This window comes from Lutra lutra, chromosome 1, assembly GCF_902655055.1.
Source record: "Lutra lutra chromosome 1, mLutLut1.2, whole genome shotgun sequence".
Classification (NCBI taxonomy): Eukaryota; Metazoa; Chordata; class Mammalia; order Carnivora; family Mustelidae; genus Lutra; species Lutra lutra.
In genome coordinates, this window is record NC_062278.1 from 169,964,593 (window position 1) to 169,981,288 (window position 16,696).

The following is a 16,696-nucleotide window of genomic DNA, read 5'->3' on the forward strand; positions in this document are numbered from 1 at the left end:
GTTTAAGAAAGGCTTCCTGGAAGAGGAGACTTCTGAATCTGAGTTCTGAAGAATGAGATGAAAGGAGAGAGAGGTTTATATTCACATATAAATGTATGTGAATATATACAGTTATGGCCATGATAATGACTGCTTATTGAGTGCTGCTAGGAGCCAAGCACTGGGCTAAGCCCTCCTTTAGCCCTCTCAGCCCTTTGGGAGTGAGCACTGCTCTCGTTCCCATTGTCCTGATGAGAAGTCTGAAGCACAGAGACACTAAGAATTTGCTCCTGGTTACACAGCTACCAAGGGGCGGAGCTGGGGTTCAAACTCAGCATGGCCCCAGAACCCACGCTTCTGACTGGTACACTGTGCCATCCTACACTGTCAGAGCTATTCTGCCACATCCTCTTTTCATTTAATGACATGTTTACCATGGACATCCTTCCAAGTTGTGATACTCGGGTTTCATTCTATTTAATGGCTACAGAGGATGCCACTAGATTTTGAGCAGGGAATTGACATGATCAGATTTGTGCCTGGCAAAGAGCCCTTAGTGGTGGGGTGGGGCAGGAGAGTGTTGTAGGGGTTCCTAGGGGGGAGGGAAGGCCAAGCCCAGGCTGGAATAGGGGGGCTGTGGAGGGGCTCAGCTTCGGGGAACAGGACAGGGCAGTGGGTGCAGCAGCTGTCAATACTAAGAGTGGGAGGAAATGCAGGAGGGGGGAGGGTGGGACCCCTTTCTTTACAAGACCTCTCACAGACCCAGGCATTTTTCCCTTGGCCCCAACCTCACCCCTGTGTGTTCTCATTCATTCTCTCCCAGCATGCTCCAGCTAGCACTCCCAATTAAGAGTGAGTGATCATCAGTTTCAGTTCTGCTGAGACGTGCAGATGTGGTGCCTGTGGAATTCTTAATTCTTCGAATAATCTCCCCAGAAGGATCCTGTCTATTCTACCCAAAATGCGAGAAATAAGCAGAAAACCCATGAGTTACCTATGGCACTGCTTTAACACCGTTCTAAAGTAATGCCCCAGCCAGACTCACCACACTCAACCACCTGTCTGTCCCAATGCATCTGTTCCAAAATAGTGTCAATGTGTCCCATTCTTCCCACTGCCACTACCTCCTGGTCCGAGTGACCACATTCTCTCATCTGGAGACTGCAATAGCCTCCTTACAGGTCTCCCCAGTTCCACGCTAGCCTAAGTTAGTCAACATCTCAGACCTCAGTGTTCTTATTGATAAAATGGGCACATTCGTTCTTATCTCACGGGACTGTGGAGGGAACTGGTGACATCATGAATGGAAAGCCCTGGCCTGGTGTGCTTTCCTCAACAGACGGCAGTTCTTTTTCCTGGTCAGCTGGATCAGAAAGGCTCAGAAGGGTCACAGCTCTCCTTTTTTCAGAGTCCGCTGGTATACATAATGAGCAGGTGTCAGAGCCCCCCAGCTGTCCCTACCTCTGTGGAGGCTTCTTGTCCTATTTCCTTCCACACGTTTCCTTCCAGGTAATGGGAACTTCACTACCTTCATACCCCTGGCCTCCCCTACCTCCTCATTTGCTCATCTCCTGGGCCTGTGCTGTGTGCCACATGTTTATGAGTGAGTTGCAGAGATGAAATAGGCAAGTATTACTCACTCTCTTCTCTGCTTCCCCTAGAAGCCAGCCTGCCTGCAAGAGGCATGTATCTGATTGGGCTCTCTACCAGGAAGGAGGTGGGGCTATGCCCCTGTGGGGCCCAGCACTGCCTGCACCCAGGCAGTTGGGGACACTGTTCTTGCCTTCAGCCAGGGTTACTGCAATCAGTGCTAATGGTGACACATTGTTCTCTAGCTGTCCAGCTGAGCAGAACTCTCAGTTGGGCCAGAACGGAAGTCAGGCAAAGGAGTGCTATGTATCACCCCCTTCCAGCCCCAAAACCCTGCCCTCTGTCCCCAACTTGTTTATCGAGCTCCTCGGGGCCTCAGTCAAGTCTGGTGTTGGGTGCTGGGAGAACAAATCAATCAATAATGGACAAATATTGACTGCATCCTTGATATAACCATGATAAAGAACCCATCTTTGTTCAGTGTTTCTTACTACTCTTAAAATGCCTAAAAGCATTTTTGGGTGTGTGAATACTACAAAGTACCAGGTACATCCCCCATCTCGGCAGTGTCTGCCACCCTCCACGGGATCCAGGCATGCCTTTGTCTTTTGACCTTACTTTCTTCATCTAGTAAGTTTTTAATGTACACCTACTAGGTGCTTAGGGCTTACTAATGGAGTCATTGTGGGTTTAGCAGTAAACCAGGCAGATGACATCCCTACACCCCTGGGGCTGGAAGTGTGATGGGCACTATGAAGAAAATCAGTGGAGAGGAACCGGATTGGAGTGGGGACAGGAAGCCAAAACAGGGTAGTCGGGGAAGGCCTCTCCAAAGAGGGGACATTTGAGTCCTCGGTGATGAGAAGATCAGTCACTGCAGGCTTAGGAGAAGAGGTGCTCCCTAATGCTGTGAGAAAAATAATAATAATAACAATTATTATTATCCCTTTTTATAAATATGGAAACTGAGGCCAGGGAGATTACAGTGCTTCCTCTGAGGCCAAGGAGGTAACTACTGATGGCATCAGGATGTGAAATCCCAAATACTGCCACTAAACCCACTATCTCTGGGTTGTGACAACTTTTAAAAGAATCTTATCTTGGAGTGCTTCAGCTAAGTGGCATCCAGTGTGATCTGAGAAAATATCTTCATGCCAAAAACACTAATCACACAGGGAGGATCAGAAATTGATGCATAGGGTTAACACCATTCCAACTTTTAAAACCCAGTGCAGTTTGTTCTGGAACATGACAAAATGACTCCTGATCTCTTAGGGGAGAAAAAAATCCATCATATGTTTACTTACTAATTGGTTTACTTTATAAACATTTATGAGTTGCCAGACTCTGTGATAAATCCTTTTCAACTATTAATTCTTTTAAAATTCATGACTTACTTATTTCTCACAGTGATGCTGTAAGCTACTACAATCACTAACCCCACTTTATACTTGAGGGGATCAAAGGAAAGATAGATGGGATGATTTGCCCTGGACATACTCTGGTAAGTGGTGGGGCCAGAGTCCAAACCTGCATCGTCTGGCCCTGGGATCTCTGCTCTGACCATAAGCTGAATTTACAAGTGTCACTTACCCTACTAAATTTATCTACACAATATTTTCTCTCTTTCTGTCTCACAGGAACTTGTTTTCAAGGGATTGTGATGATCTGATTTAAATCCAGAATTCACAGTTCCCCTCCTCCCCCTAAGTTGTTCTGGGGAGTCCATAGGAGGCACTTCGAAAAGCTAGACCGCCCTTCCCCAGGGTGGCTGAAACTAAATCCACCAGAGGCCCACGATGGGCCCATCGGGGTGGACCCACCATTCAGGCAGTTAGGTGCCGAGGAAAGAGGAAAGAAAGTAAGGCTTCCATCTCGGCCCAGGATCAACAGTCATGTTGGCAGACGTTTCAGACCACATGTGTGGGCTGGTGATGGACTGTGTCTCACATAGGTCAGGGCGAGGGACAGCAGGATGAATTTATTTAATGATGATTTCCTCCAGAAACAGAGAAAAGGCAGCTAGTAAATAAACAAAGTTCTCAGAAGGAATAAGTTGAGCAAAAACTGCCTAGAAAAGTTTAAAAGGGAGGGGGGGAAAAAAGAAAAAAGAAAAGAAAATGAAGACAAAGGAAGATGTCTTTGCCAACTCTTAACACATGCAGTACAAAGCTAATCATAGGAGCATCATGGCGCGGTCCCCACCAGTCTCCTATGCCCAGCTGGCATCTGCCCTCTGCATCCCACCACAATCCTGTCAGCTGGTCGGCTGCTGGAATCATCAGAAAGGTCAACACCAGAACACACAGCCTGGGAAGAGACCTGCTAGTAATGACAAGGTTTCCAGCTCATACACCCTGAGGCCCAAGATCAGAGACCATGACTGGTGTCCCCTGGAGTTGTGCATTGCTGTGGTTCTGCCTCTGACCATACAGAGTGTATTAGCGTCTGATACAGGTGGCATACGGGTGAGAAAGGGAAGAAAGCAGCCGTAAACAGGATGGGGGCAGCTGGTTAAAGATGTGAAAAGCAAATTAAGATGCACCTTTAATTTACACCCAAACTCAAATAGCTTAGAGAAGGATAATTTAGTGTGAAGTTGGAAACCATTGAGATAATGATGACCCCAAACCTTGTTTTCCTAATGTGAAGAATAATAGGGATAACAGTCTCTACCTTAAAGCATTGTTCTGGGGATTAAGAGAGATGATCCAAATTAGCATAGCACCTTGGTGCTTCCGGTAAAAGAAGGTGGAGGGAAGACTGGGCTGAGAGGTTTGCCCACATCTAGCTACCCCAGTGGGACAGTGGGTTGGGGGAATCAGCAGGAGGGGTGTGGTCCCAGGTCCCAATCTGGGGACTCCAGGCAAATTGATATCACAGAGAGGGAAAGCCTCTCCTACCAACTGGAAGACAAATGGCCTGTGGAGGCAGGTCCCTCCATCTGTGGGCATCAGAGACTAATAATGTATGGTGAGCACACTGTCTGCAGCCGTGGGAATTTTAGAAGCAGGAGGACACTCAAGCGGAGTTCATAGGCATCAGACTCTCACCCCGGGCTGAGCTCCCTTCACCCAGGACCCCTGGTTGCAAAAACCGTACCCAGTATCCAAGGCTGGGCTCTTCCTGCAGCACTCAGGTCAGCTGGGGTTCACAATCCCTGAACACCTACCTGAGGCAGCCTGAACCTCTTGCTGTTAGGAAGTTCCACTTTGGACAGAGCTGAAACCAGCTGCCCTCTCCACCGTTTTCTTCAGCTTCTATCCTCTGGATCCTCACTGGTGAGTTCACCAAATATTCTACAAAAACAACACCCAGCTTACACAATCTTTTCTAGAGAACTGAAGAAGTGGGAACACTGCCCACCTCGTTTCACGAGGCCAGCATGACCTTGATACCAAAGCCCGACAAGTAAGCACCAAAAAGAAAAATCACCAGTAGATCACACTCGTGAAAACATAACGTGCAAATCCTCAACAAAAAAAGTGAGCAGAAATCATCCAGCAATAAAGATACTACAGGATGACCCAAGTTGGGTTGATTTCAGAAATGTGAAAGTCAGTGTGCTTCACTGTGTTAACAGATGGAAAGAGGAAAATCATGTGACTATCTGAGCAGATGCAGAAAAAAACATCTGTCCATTTATAACCAAAAAGAAGAAGAAGGGAGAGGAGGGGGAGGAGGGGGAGGAGGGGGAAAAAAGAAAGAAAAAGAGTAAGTGGCAAATTTGAATAGAAAGGCACTCCTTTAATCTGATAAAAATCATCTACCAAAACCCTAGACTAAACATACCTAATTGTCAACTGTGGACAGCTCCTCCATAATAACTACAAAAGGCAAGATGTCCACTATCCCCTTTTCAGTTCATTCTTGTACTGAAGGTGAAGTCTTAGGGCTGTAAGGCAAGGAAAAAAGAAAAGAAAAAACAAACAAAAAAAAACTTGAAAGGATTGGAAAGGAAGAAAAACTGTTATTTGCACCGCCTACAATTCTATACACATTGTTTCCAAAAGAATCTACAAATATACATTTATAATTAGTAAGACAGCTTAGCAGGATTTCTAGATAAAAAATCAACATACAAAATGCAAACATATTTTTCCAAAATGTAAACAATGGAACATGAAAAATAATATATATGTATGTATATAATTTATAATGTATGCAAGATATCAAATAAGTAGAATATATCTAACAAAAGATGTGCAAGACCACCAAGGCAAAATTGGGAAACTATACAATAAGAAGTTAAAGATACCTTAAATAATGCAGAGAGATACCATGTTCATGAAAGATTAAATACTGCACTATCTGGCCCCCAGTGGGGCAACAGAAAGCTCTCAGTATCAGGTAGCAGATCAGAGCAAACTTGCTTATATTTTACTTCCTGCCGCTTCTAACTGTGACTCTGGGCATCCCACCAACTCTTCTGTACCTGTTTCGTCGCCTGTAAAACAGAAAGAGCCATTCTCCCTAGTTGTCAGGGGTCAACAGATATGAAAGCCCTTTGTAGAGTGCTGTGTAAATACAGGGATTCTCATGACCTCTTGTTGGTCTGAGGGTGGAGAAAATGTTCTCACTCTGCAGACTCCGCTCATCAATTTGTCACCAAGCACACTGCTGAGTGCTTATTCTGTGTGTAGCATTTCCTCACTCAGTACTCACAGCAACCTACAAGGTGGGTGCTATATTAACTCCATTGTACAGATGAGAAAGTTGAGACTCCATCTAGCAACTTGTCATTTGTATACCCATTTCTTCATTCATGAACCCCTTATATACCAGGAGATAAGAATACCACGGAGAGTAAGATAGAGATGGGCCCTGCCTGATCAAAAGTGATAGTCTAGCTGGGAAGATGGCCAAAATTCATACCACAACTAATGAGCTGGCAGAACCAAGATTCAAACTCAGGCCTATAGAACGCCAGAGTCCACGTTTTTAACCACTCCCTGGAGGTGTCTTCCTCAACCTCCTCTACTCCATTCCCTCTGTTGTGATGTACTGATTTCTAACATCCACTCTGCTGGCAGAGGCAAATTTCAATGGGCCTTGCCATGCAAGCTGCTGCACAAACTGAGAGCTGTCAGCTTTGATCCCAGCCCATGTGATCCTCGTGCATTATCACTGGAGAATTACAGCAGGGAAGATGAATGCATAAACGAGGAGAGGCATCCTGGCCCCCCCTCCCACGACATCAGTGACATTGTTCCCAACGAGTGTGTGCCTGAGTCCTCTGCCACCATTAATGGCAGAAGTGAGTCACTTATAAATAAGATACAGGAGCTTTATTATAATTCCATCCTGAGATTCAGAAATGCTCAGCATCACTGTGAAAGGGAGGGCAGCAGGTGACTGGGGCTTGAATGATCCTCTGCCAGGTACATCCTTCAGATACAACGTCTTGGATCAGGAGCAGTTACAGCTAATGCTCTGCCTGAATGCTAATGAGCATTACTTACAATTGCATGTAATTCTTTGCTTTTTTCCTTTTTTCTGCTTTTCCATCTTGACATGATTCCAAGAACCAGACACTGGGAAATGTGATTAGGGCCATTTTGCAGATGAAAAGACTAATGCCCAAGCTCAAAGGGTTGGGGTTCTAGCCCTGAGGGCTTTTTTTGTTTTGTTTTGTTTTTAATCTCACCATTCTATCTTTAAGGGACAACATTTTCAGAACTCTGGTTGTGTCCATTCACTTGGAAGGTGCACAAAATATCCCAAATCAGTAGGACAATCTGAAAGGCAGCTCGAGTGGTGTGTTCTGTTGAGGCCTTTGCCTTGGTGAGGACAGGACACCTTATGAAATGAATTTCAAACCTACCATGCACAGCCACTGAGAGGCCCAGGCTCAGACTTGAGAATGATCATGAAGAGAGCCTGGCTAAAAGATAGGCAGAACCCTTCACTTCCCAATAGAGAAGTCAGAAAACGGTCCCAAACCCATGGCCCATAGAACCAAGCTGAAGTATGAAGTTCAAGCTACTGTGTGAAGAAATGAGGTTCATCATAACAGTGATAATTGTGGTCATGTTCAGCATCTGCATCAGATTGCACTCTGCAGGGTGCCAGAAGCTTCGGTAAGTCTGCCCCAGGACATTGAGTTTTGGGCTATTTATTTATTTATTTATTTATTTTTAAAGATTTTATTTATTTGACCGAAAGAGATCACAAGCAGGCAGAGAGGCAAGCAGAGAGAGAGAGAGAGGAGGAAGCAGGCTCCCCACAGACGGGAAAGCCCGATGCAGGACTCGATCCCAGGACCCTGAGATCATGACCTGAGCCGAAGGCAGAGGCTCAACCACTGAGCCACCCAGGTGCCCCGAGTTTTGGGCTATTTAAAGCCAGGAACCACACTAAGACTCTCCGGACACACACTTATGTCTCCCACTTGAAAAATGAGAAAGCAAGAAGCTTGCACTGGTGAGGCAGCTTGTAGACGGCAGAGTCAGGGTACAGGGCTGGGCCTGTTTGACCTTAATGCTAACAATCATGACAACTAACTTTTAAATAGCACGTTAGTGTATTACATGTCCCATTTAAGTGCTTCGTGAATATGAACACAATTCTTCAGCAACTCAGTGAGGAAGGTGCTATGAATCTTCCTATTCTAGAAATGAGGAAACTGAGGAACAGATAGTTGTAGCAACTGACCCAAGGCCACAGAGCTCAGAAACAGCATTGGGATTTGAGCCAGTTCCAGGATCCACAATTTTGCTCTCCAACCTATCCCTCCTCTTTGTTAAGGAAAGGCCATTCCATTTCTGCTAGGTACAACTCACTTGTGAAAAGGAAAGTGTAAACATGGAATTCTGAGAGAGTCCAGGGGCAGGAGATTCGGATACAAGTTCTTCCTCCCTTGTACACTCAGCTGAGGGCCAGGAGGGAGCACTTCCAGCCAGGGACTGCCCAGTCTCCTCAGATATACAGGTTCCTTTGCAGGCAGCTTCAGTCTCCACCCGGCTCTGAAATCATGGACAGGGACTGCTGGGCCATCTCTTGCCTCAGAAAGGATCTGCCTCACTCTTGAAAATGGTACCAGGCCGTCCCTCCCTTGTCTATAGACCCTCTCTCCTCCAGGGGAAATGCCTCTTGATAGAGCCAGGCAGCCTTGGACAGCCTTGGGCTCTGATGAGGCTCCAGCCAGCCCTGAATCATACTAGCATATTTATATGGGGCTGTCAGGGATTCCTGTGAATGATAACCCACTCAGCAGCAGGCCTCCCGCAAGACACCCATCAGAGAAAAGAATGGTGCACATGCATCAGACACCCTACTCTTTATCTTTGCTGCTGCCAGGCACAAGTAGGAGGGCCCTAAGGTTCCATCTGCAGCCTGAGTTTCACTGATAATCTGGAAGGAATCAAGTAAGATCTGTGTTCAATCCCAATTCTGCCACAGACCAGCAGGACAAACTCAGGTAAGTTACTTAACCCCTCTGAGCCTCAACAAACGATCTGTTCAATGAGGCTTGTAACAACAGTGCCTATCTTGTAAAGTTGCTGTGAGAACTAAATGGGATAATGCATAATGACACTATGATCGGTCCTCTCTCTCTCCCTCTCCCAGTCTACACTCTTTCCTGGCTGCCAAGAATAGGGCTATATCAGACCCCCAAATCACCTTCCATGTTCTGGAGATAGACTCCATCTGTGCTCCACTCAGAGGGGCCTACCCCCTCCCAGGAATGAGTTACCCTAGAGCATTCCAGTCAGGCTCACATAGTAAGACAAGCACTGGTCCTCTCTTGTCAGGTGCTAGGTCTGAGGTGGGAGCCCCCTGCCGGAGAACAGCGATCCTGCCATGAGCATCTCTGAACTACCAGCAGCCAGGCTGAGCGGACACCTCAAAGACATTGAAGGATTGGTGGTGGGGGAGTGGGTAGGAGGGCGGTAATCACCCAGAGAGAGAGAGTGGCTTCCATAAAAGACTGCTGAGCTCCAGATCCTGCTCTTCACTTCCTTGACTCCTTCCAGAAAAATCTAGAGCAACTTCCAGAATTTGGTCCCCTCTCACTCTTTCCCTGAAAGAGCAGCCCCAATGCGCTTTGGCAACCAAAATCCACACCCTGGCAGTAATGACAAACCATTTCTCCAAAAGATCGTCCAAGAGGTACATTGAGGATGTGTACCATCCCTCCTGGGCTTGCAGCCTAGTCGCAGAAGGCCACTAGCCGTGGTCTTGACCTTCCCATACTGGACGCTTGGTGACGTTGAACCCAGGGCTTGCCCGTGTGAAGTTAAGTGGTTTGAGTCAGGCCAACTGGGGCTCAAAATCCTGGCTCTCTCTTTGATTCGGTTGACCCCCCTGGGCACAACTTCCCCTAAGTCTCAATTTCCTCTTCTGTAAAATGGGTGTAATAATACCCGGTTCCTGGCGTTACAGGGAGAATCCCAAGAAGTAATGGATGCCCAGCGCCTGGCACACATAACGCACTCAACAGATGGGTTGGGGCTGCGGTCAGCATCCAACTCAGAGTCCAGGGCAGCTCTGGGAAAGCTGGAGACTCGCCCTCTCAGCCCGGTAGCCCGAAGGCAGATGCCCGGGGCGCACACCCTGGCGAACCCCGTGGAAGCCACAGGTGTCTGCGCGTTGGGGCGCGGCGCCAGAACGATATATCAGGGAGGGTGCCCTGCAGCGAGCCGCGTTGCGGGACCGGCCCCAAGCCGCCGGGGTCCCTGAGACCCCAAGCGCGCCCACCCGCGCCAGCCGGCTCCCGCGGTCTCCGATGCTCCACAAGGATGCCCAGATCCCAATGGCCAGCGCACAGCCTCGCCCCGCCGCTGCGGCCCCGCTGCGGTCCCTGCCCGCGCCCTGCCCGCGCCCTGCCCGCGCCCTGCCCGCGTCCGTTCTGACTCACCGGCGCCGGCTCCGGGGAAAGTTTGGTGGCGCCGCGGGTGCGGCGGCCAGGCTACTAGGGGCGCGGCGGCGGCGGCGGCGGCGGCGGCGTGGGCTCAGAGTGAGCGGACTGCGGAGGCGGGGCTCCGGAGGAGGAGCCGCGCCGAGGGGGGCCAGCGGGGGAGGGAGGCGGAGACCCAGGCCCGCGGGCCTGCAGCGCGGTCACCTCGGGCTCGGAGCTCCCACATCCGCCCCCACACCGGGAGGGGGCGCGAACGGGCGCTCTGGGGCGCCTTGGGCTCTGACACCTTCTGGCGCCTCCCGCCGCGCACCCTAGCCTCGGGCTCGGCGCCGCGGTACGTCTCCTCCGGGTTGGAGAGAGATGTGACAGAGGGTCAGAATTAAAAAAGAAAAAAAAAAAAAAAAAAGATTGGTCAGAACCCTGGCGAGAACTCCCCACCGCCCACTCTCACCCGAGGGTGGACAGACCAAAATAGGTAAGTCCAGATAAAGAAGGAAAGATGGAAAGTCAGAGAGGAGATGTTTGGCAAAGGCAACCACAGACCGAAGGATAGACAAAGACATACAGTGATACCCCACCTCCACTATTCTTGCTGGAGAGGCCAAAATAGAAACACAGACAGAGCCAGCCAGACCAAGAAACAGTAAGATTGACAAATAAGCACCCTACCCTAGAGGTTTCATGGGGAACTAGAGAGACCTCCAAAGTCCAGAACACTACACCCCCTCCTCTATTTCTCCGCAGCCCCTCCAGATGAGCTCAAGTTTCAAAATTACAATGTGTTTCAATTAGCATCCTGTGCTAGACTGAATCTAGAGCTGGGGCCAGGGGAGGTTTGTCGGGGGATTATTCCTGGCAACTTGAGAATTCTTCTTACTGGCTGCCTTCATTTACAAAATCAGGGAAGAGAGGCAAAGTTTTCTTTCCTCAGTACCAGGAAAACTCCATCTGAACCTCGAAGCAGTTATGATATCAGATCTTATCTCAGTGCTTCAGAAGGGACACTCAAGTTCAGAGGGAGAGAAGGGTGTTGAGGAGGAAAGAACCCTATGTTTGGAGTTTGGGGGGGCAGGTAGGGTGTGGGTTTGGGGCGTGGTGGAGCTTTTAGCTTCCTCTGAGTAGAAAGCAATTCCACTTAATAGTGGGATCACAGAGAGCTAGTTTGAGGCCCAGCCTTACAAGCTGTGCATGGTATGTAGTATCTTTCTGGCCTCCTGGGCTACATGTGCAAAATGAGGGTGAATAAAAACAGCTGTCATGGTGCCATGTACTCTTCTAAGTACAACAGGTGCTTATGCATTTAATCTTCATGACACCCTGAACAAGTGGGAACGATAATTATTCCTATTTCACAGAGGAGAAAATAGAGGTCCAGAGAGGTTAAGTAACAGACTCAAGGTCACACAGCTGGTATATAGGAGAACTGGGAATCCACCTTACACAACTCAGCTACAAGGTCTGAGATCATAGTTACTGTGCTGTCATCTTCATCTCACTGGGGCTGCTGGAAAATCCTATGAGGTCATTTACATAAGGGACTTAGCAAGTCCATAAATGGTAGCTCATAGACCACTGAGCCTTTCTGCAAGTTAGGGATTAAAGGACTGACGGTGATGCACAGAGATAGGAAATTTTAGGTTCAAGATAGCTGACAATCCAGGTTATCGTCCTGGGTACCAGTTCTGACATTCACTAATCAGAGAGGCAAGGGATTCCTCCCTTGTTCCTCTGACCAGACCTCTTTTGATGAGCAACCCTCCCCCACTGGGACTCACTGAATCCATAATAAGCCCCTTTCTATTCCCTGGTGATTCTCTAGGGCCTCCATATTTTATACTTTGCCAGACTGATGCCCCTTTTGGAATTGAGTTAGCCCTTGGGGGAGCAACTGCTATAAATTCTAAGGGAAATGTAATCTACTCCCTCCCACAGCTGTGAGGCTGATAAGAGTTTGTGGGGAGCTTGGAAATGGCTGGGCCCAGTCCCATCCCCTCTCATTTCTGCAAGTCAGCAAAAGCTTGATTATTTAGAATGCCTCGCCAAAGTTTCACTTCCTGGGCTGGTTTTAGGCCTACTAAGCCCATAGTGATCACCATTTTTAGAAACATCAGCATTTTAGAAACAGCACATCAGATATTATTTGGAGCCCTGGGTGAGCAGGGTGTGTGTTTTTTCATTGTGGCACTTGGAACTGATATATCATAACTCAGGCTGCATCCTAGGTGTGTGGGACGGAGGTGGGTAACCAACTTACTAATAACATGCAGGCAGCAGAAGAAAAATAATTGTAATTTTGTAAATTGTAATTTTGTTAACGCTTATCATGTGCCAGGCTCTAAGAGCATTAGACATAATTGAATACACTTACTCTGCACAACAATGCTGTTAGCAAGATACTCTTAGCTTCCTATTTTGCAGATGAGAAAAGTGAGGGACAAATTGGGGAAGAGACTGGTTCAGGATACACAGCTAGTAAGTCATTCCAAGATCAGATGGTTAGGAAGCAGCTGAACCGGGTCTGGAACCTGGATTGGCCTGGCTCCCCAAACCTGTTCCTACTTCTGTGCTTTTTGGAGGCAAGCTAGAAAAGGGGGACTATTTGAGCCTCTGAGTCAAGGTAGGTAGATGAAAGGTAGATGGATTAAGAAGGGTAGATGAAAGATATCTGCTCTACCACTTGTTAAGTCAGTGCTCACGTTGCTTCTCTGAGCCTCAGTGACCTCATCTGTTAAATGAGAATAACATCTGGGTCATATCCAGGATTTTAATGATGATTCTTCCGGTGGCAGGGAACATAAACCCAATTATAACCAGGTTCAGCCAAAAACTGTTCTGAACTGAAAATTTTCAGAAGACATTTTGGATTCAGACATAGTCCATGCCAGAAGCTCAAAGGAAGTTGTCATGAATCTGTTTCCCTCTATGTCTTGACTCTGCTTTCTTTTGTGTCTGCTTTATTAGAAGCCTGGGTCTTTCCACAGACAAGCAAGAATAACCCATTAAGCAACCTCAAGGCAAAGAGATCACTTCCTTCCCAACACTTCCAGCCAAAATCCCAGGGTTGATCTCCATTGGCCTGGATTGGGTCACATGGCCAGACAAACCCATCCCAGCTGTTCTGATTAGCAAATCCTGAGTTATATGCCTGTGTCTAGAGTCAGGGAGTGGGGTCAGCCCCAAATAAATGATAGGGAGGAGCAGTACATGGGAGATGGGTCCCTAAAAGAAAATCAGGGTGCTATTAGCAGAATAATGGAGCATTGGGCCTGGACCGGCACAGATGTCCAGTTTCTCATGGAACCATTATTAGGATTAAATACATTCATGTGTGTGAAGTGCTTGGCTGTGGTAGGTGCTCAGGAACTGAGACCTCACTCTTGGGAAACGGGATTCATGGCTCACCAAATCCAGGCCAACTGCTTCCTCGTTCACATGGGGAAACCAAGAAGGTCCAGAGAGGAGAATGGACCAGGTGGCCCAAGTGACCAGTCACAGAACCCAATCATAGAAGCAATGTCCCTTGAACTGAAATCCCAGTTAAAAGTCTCAGCTGAGAAATTTGAGATCGCTCACTAGCCAAAGGAGTTTTCTTTGCATTTGCACAGGGCACACAGGAAATCACAAAGTCCTTAAGACCCAGAGGAAATGAACACCACTTATGTTGGACTCCAAGACCGTGCAACAAGCTATGGACAGGTTGATGTGGGCAGAGTGCCCAGTCCAGCTCCCCACCCAACATGTTATGAACGCGGCCATTTCCTCTGGGGACTCTGCACTCCGGGTGCAGAGAAATCCAAGTGGTCGTTTTTTGTTTGTTTGTTTGTTTTTAAAAGAAAGAGATCAGAAGTAGGCAGAGAAGCAGGCAGAGAAGCAGGCAGAGAGAGAGAAGGAAGCAGGCTCCCCGCCAAGCAGAGAGCCCGATGCGGGGCTCGATCCCAGGACCCTGGGATCATGACCTGAGCGAAGGCAGAGGCTTTAACCCACTGAGCCACCCAGGTGCCCCCCAAGTGGTCATTTTTCGGATAGCTGCCCAAAGAAGGCAAGATGGCCTTTCTCTTATTTTATTTCCTGCTCAGTTTGTAAACTTTTTTTTTTTTTTTTAATTTATTTTATTTTTTTAAAAAAGATTTTATTTATTTATTTGACAGAGAGAGAGAGAGAGAGATCACAAGTAGGCAAAGAGGCAGGCAGAGAGAGGGGGAAGCAGGCTCACCGCTGAGCAGAGAGCCCGATGTGGGGCTCGATCCCAGGACCCTGAGATCATGACCTGAGCTGAAGGCAGAGGCCTTTCTCTTATTTTATCATCCTGCTCAGATGTTTGACCTTTAGGGCCGAAGTGGGCCAAGTAGCAAGAATGTTATTTAGAATTATCAAAATTGACCCTTTCAACTTGGCCCTGATAACAGTTCCAAAGTTTCTGGCCTTGGGCCATTAGTGTGACTTCTCCACTCTAAATTTAGTTAGACTGGCATGCTGTGAAGCTTATCTATTTAAAAGGTGAGCAAGAATGACAAATACCAACCTGGAGTAAGACCGACCCCTTCCTTCCCCACTTAAGTAAAGCACATAGGTTTGGAGTGCACAGGGCTAGCGGAAGCATGAATTGATATAGACTTCCCAGAGGGCAATTTGTAACCAAATGTGGAAGACTTTAAAAATGTTCAGTCTATTATTCCATGCTTGAAGAGTTTTTCTTGAGAAAATAATCATGAATATCACCAAGATATATATCAAGACATTCATTGCAGGATTGCATGTAATAGGAAAAGACTGAAAATAATCCAAATGTCTAACTATAGGAAACTGGTTAAATAAATTACGGTATATAGATAGAATGGACCTGTTAAGGTCATCTTAGACACTATAGAATTATGTGAAAATGGGTGATGATATGAATATGATATAACTTAATGTTAAAAGGGCAAGTAACAAAAGACTGGTATGTATGAACTCATTTTGTGAAAAAGTGTATCTATGTATAAAAAAACTCAATAGTTCGGACGCCTGGTAGCTCAGTTGGTTAAGCATCTGCCTTTGGCTTGGGTCATAATCCCAAAGTCCTGGGATCAAGTCCCACATCGGGCTCCTTGCTTAGCAGGGAGCCAACTTCCTGCTCTGCCTGTTCTGCCTGCAGCTCTCTGTGCTCCTGCTCTCTCTGACAAATAAATTAATAAAAAACCTTTAAAAAAAGCTCAATAGTTGTATAAGGCATAGTGGGAAGGAGAGGATAGGTGGTTTTGGTTTTTACTCCTCTGTATTTCCTAATATTTCTCTAGTAAATTTGTATTACTTTGGTAATTAGGTAATTGCCCAATAACTGTTATAAAAGGATTTATGTTTGGTTTCCTTTTAGAAAAGCACTTTCACTTATTAAAAAATCACAAACCAGAAGTGAGATTAAATTGACTTATCTCCCTTTCTCTCTCTCTCTCTCTCTGGGTAGGACATGTGAAAAGGAATGGGGAGCTTAGGGTGGGAGTAGCAGCAACAGATGCAAACCAGGGAAGTGCAAGAAGGTTGTACCAGGAGGCTATGTGCTATGTGTTCTATTTGCTATGTGGCCCTGGGCAAGTCACTCAGCAAGTCACTCAGAGTCTCTGGGCCTCAGTTGCCTCATTACTAAAATGAAGTGTTTGGTTACATTATCTCTGAAGTTCTTTCCAAGGCCAAAACCCTATGTATGGAAAATGTCTGTGAGCTCCAATGAATGTCCATATATGTTAGGGGAGAACATGTATGGTCTAGAAATGGGTTCAGTATAAATTATTTTTGCCCCTCCAGCCCTGTACGACTATGTGAAAACTCTGCTTAGCTTCACCATTTCTTAGGAATTGGCAAATTCCAGGGGAAAACACATGGAACGCTGGGCTTACCTCCATGTGTTTCTCTTCACTCTGGGATCTTGATCCTTCAGGTCTTGGCTTCCTGGAGAGCTCTTTGATGCCTTTGAACAGATTTTTATGTTCATTTTAACAGTTCTAGCTGGGTTTTGTAGTTGAATATGGAGAGCATTGCTCTCTACAAGCTAGTTTTCTTGCGCAGAAGAGGAAGTTTGGTCCTATGTTATTTAAGTAAAAATGGCTAGTTATAAAACATGTGCATAGTGGGATCCTATTCATATGCAAAACATGTCTATGTGTTTATGCAGAAGAAACAGTGAAAGAGTTGAAAGCTACCTACAGCTTCTATCTCTGGCTGAGTTTTCATTTTTTTAATGGTTAGCTTTATTCTTCAAATTTTACAGAGTGGACTCTGGTAATGTCTAAA

The 16,696-nt window shown here is 46.8% G+C and overlaps 1 protein-coding gene across 3 annotated transcripts in view; it reads right to left on the bottom strand.

Annotated features, from left to right (window-relative positions):
• Positions 1 to 16,696, bottom strand: part of HRH1 (histamine receptor H1) — an 89,143-nt gene that overhangs the window by 63,447 nt on the left and 9,000 nt on the right. The window contains exon 1 of one of the 3 annotated variants that reach the window (XM_047744625.1): positions 10,430 to 10,703. The exons of 1 other annotated variant lie outside the window; for it this stretch is intronic. The gene's annotated coding sequence lies outside the window, so the exon portion shown is untranslated. Of the gene's footprint in view, positions 1 to 4,741; positions 4,800 to 10,429; positions 10,704 to 16,696 lie in introns of those variants that run through there. One more of the 3 variants, XM_047744645.1, reaches the window with a different exon arrangement.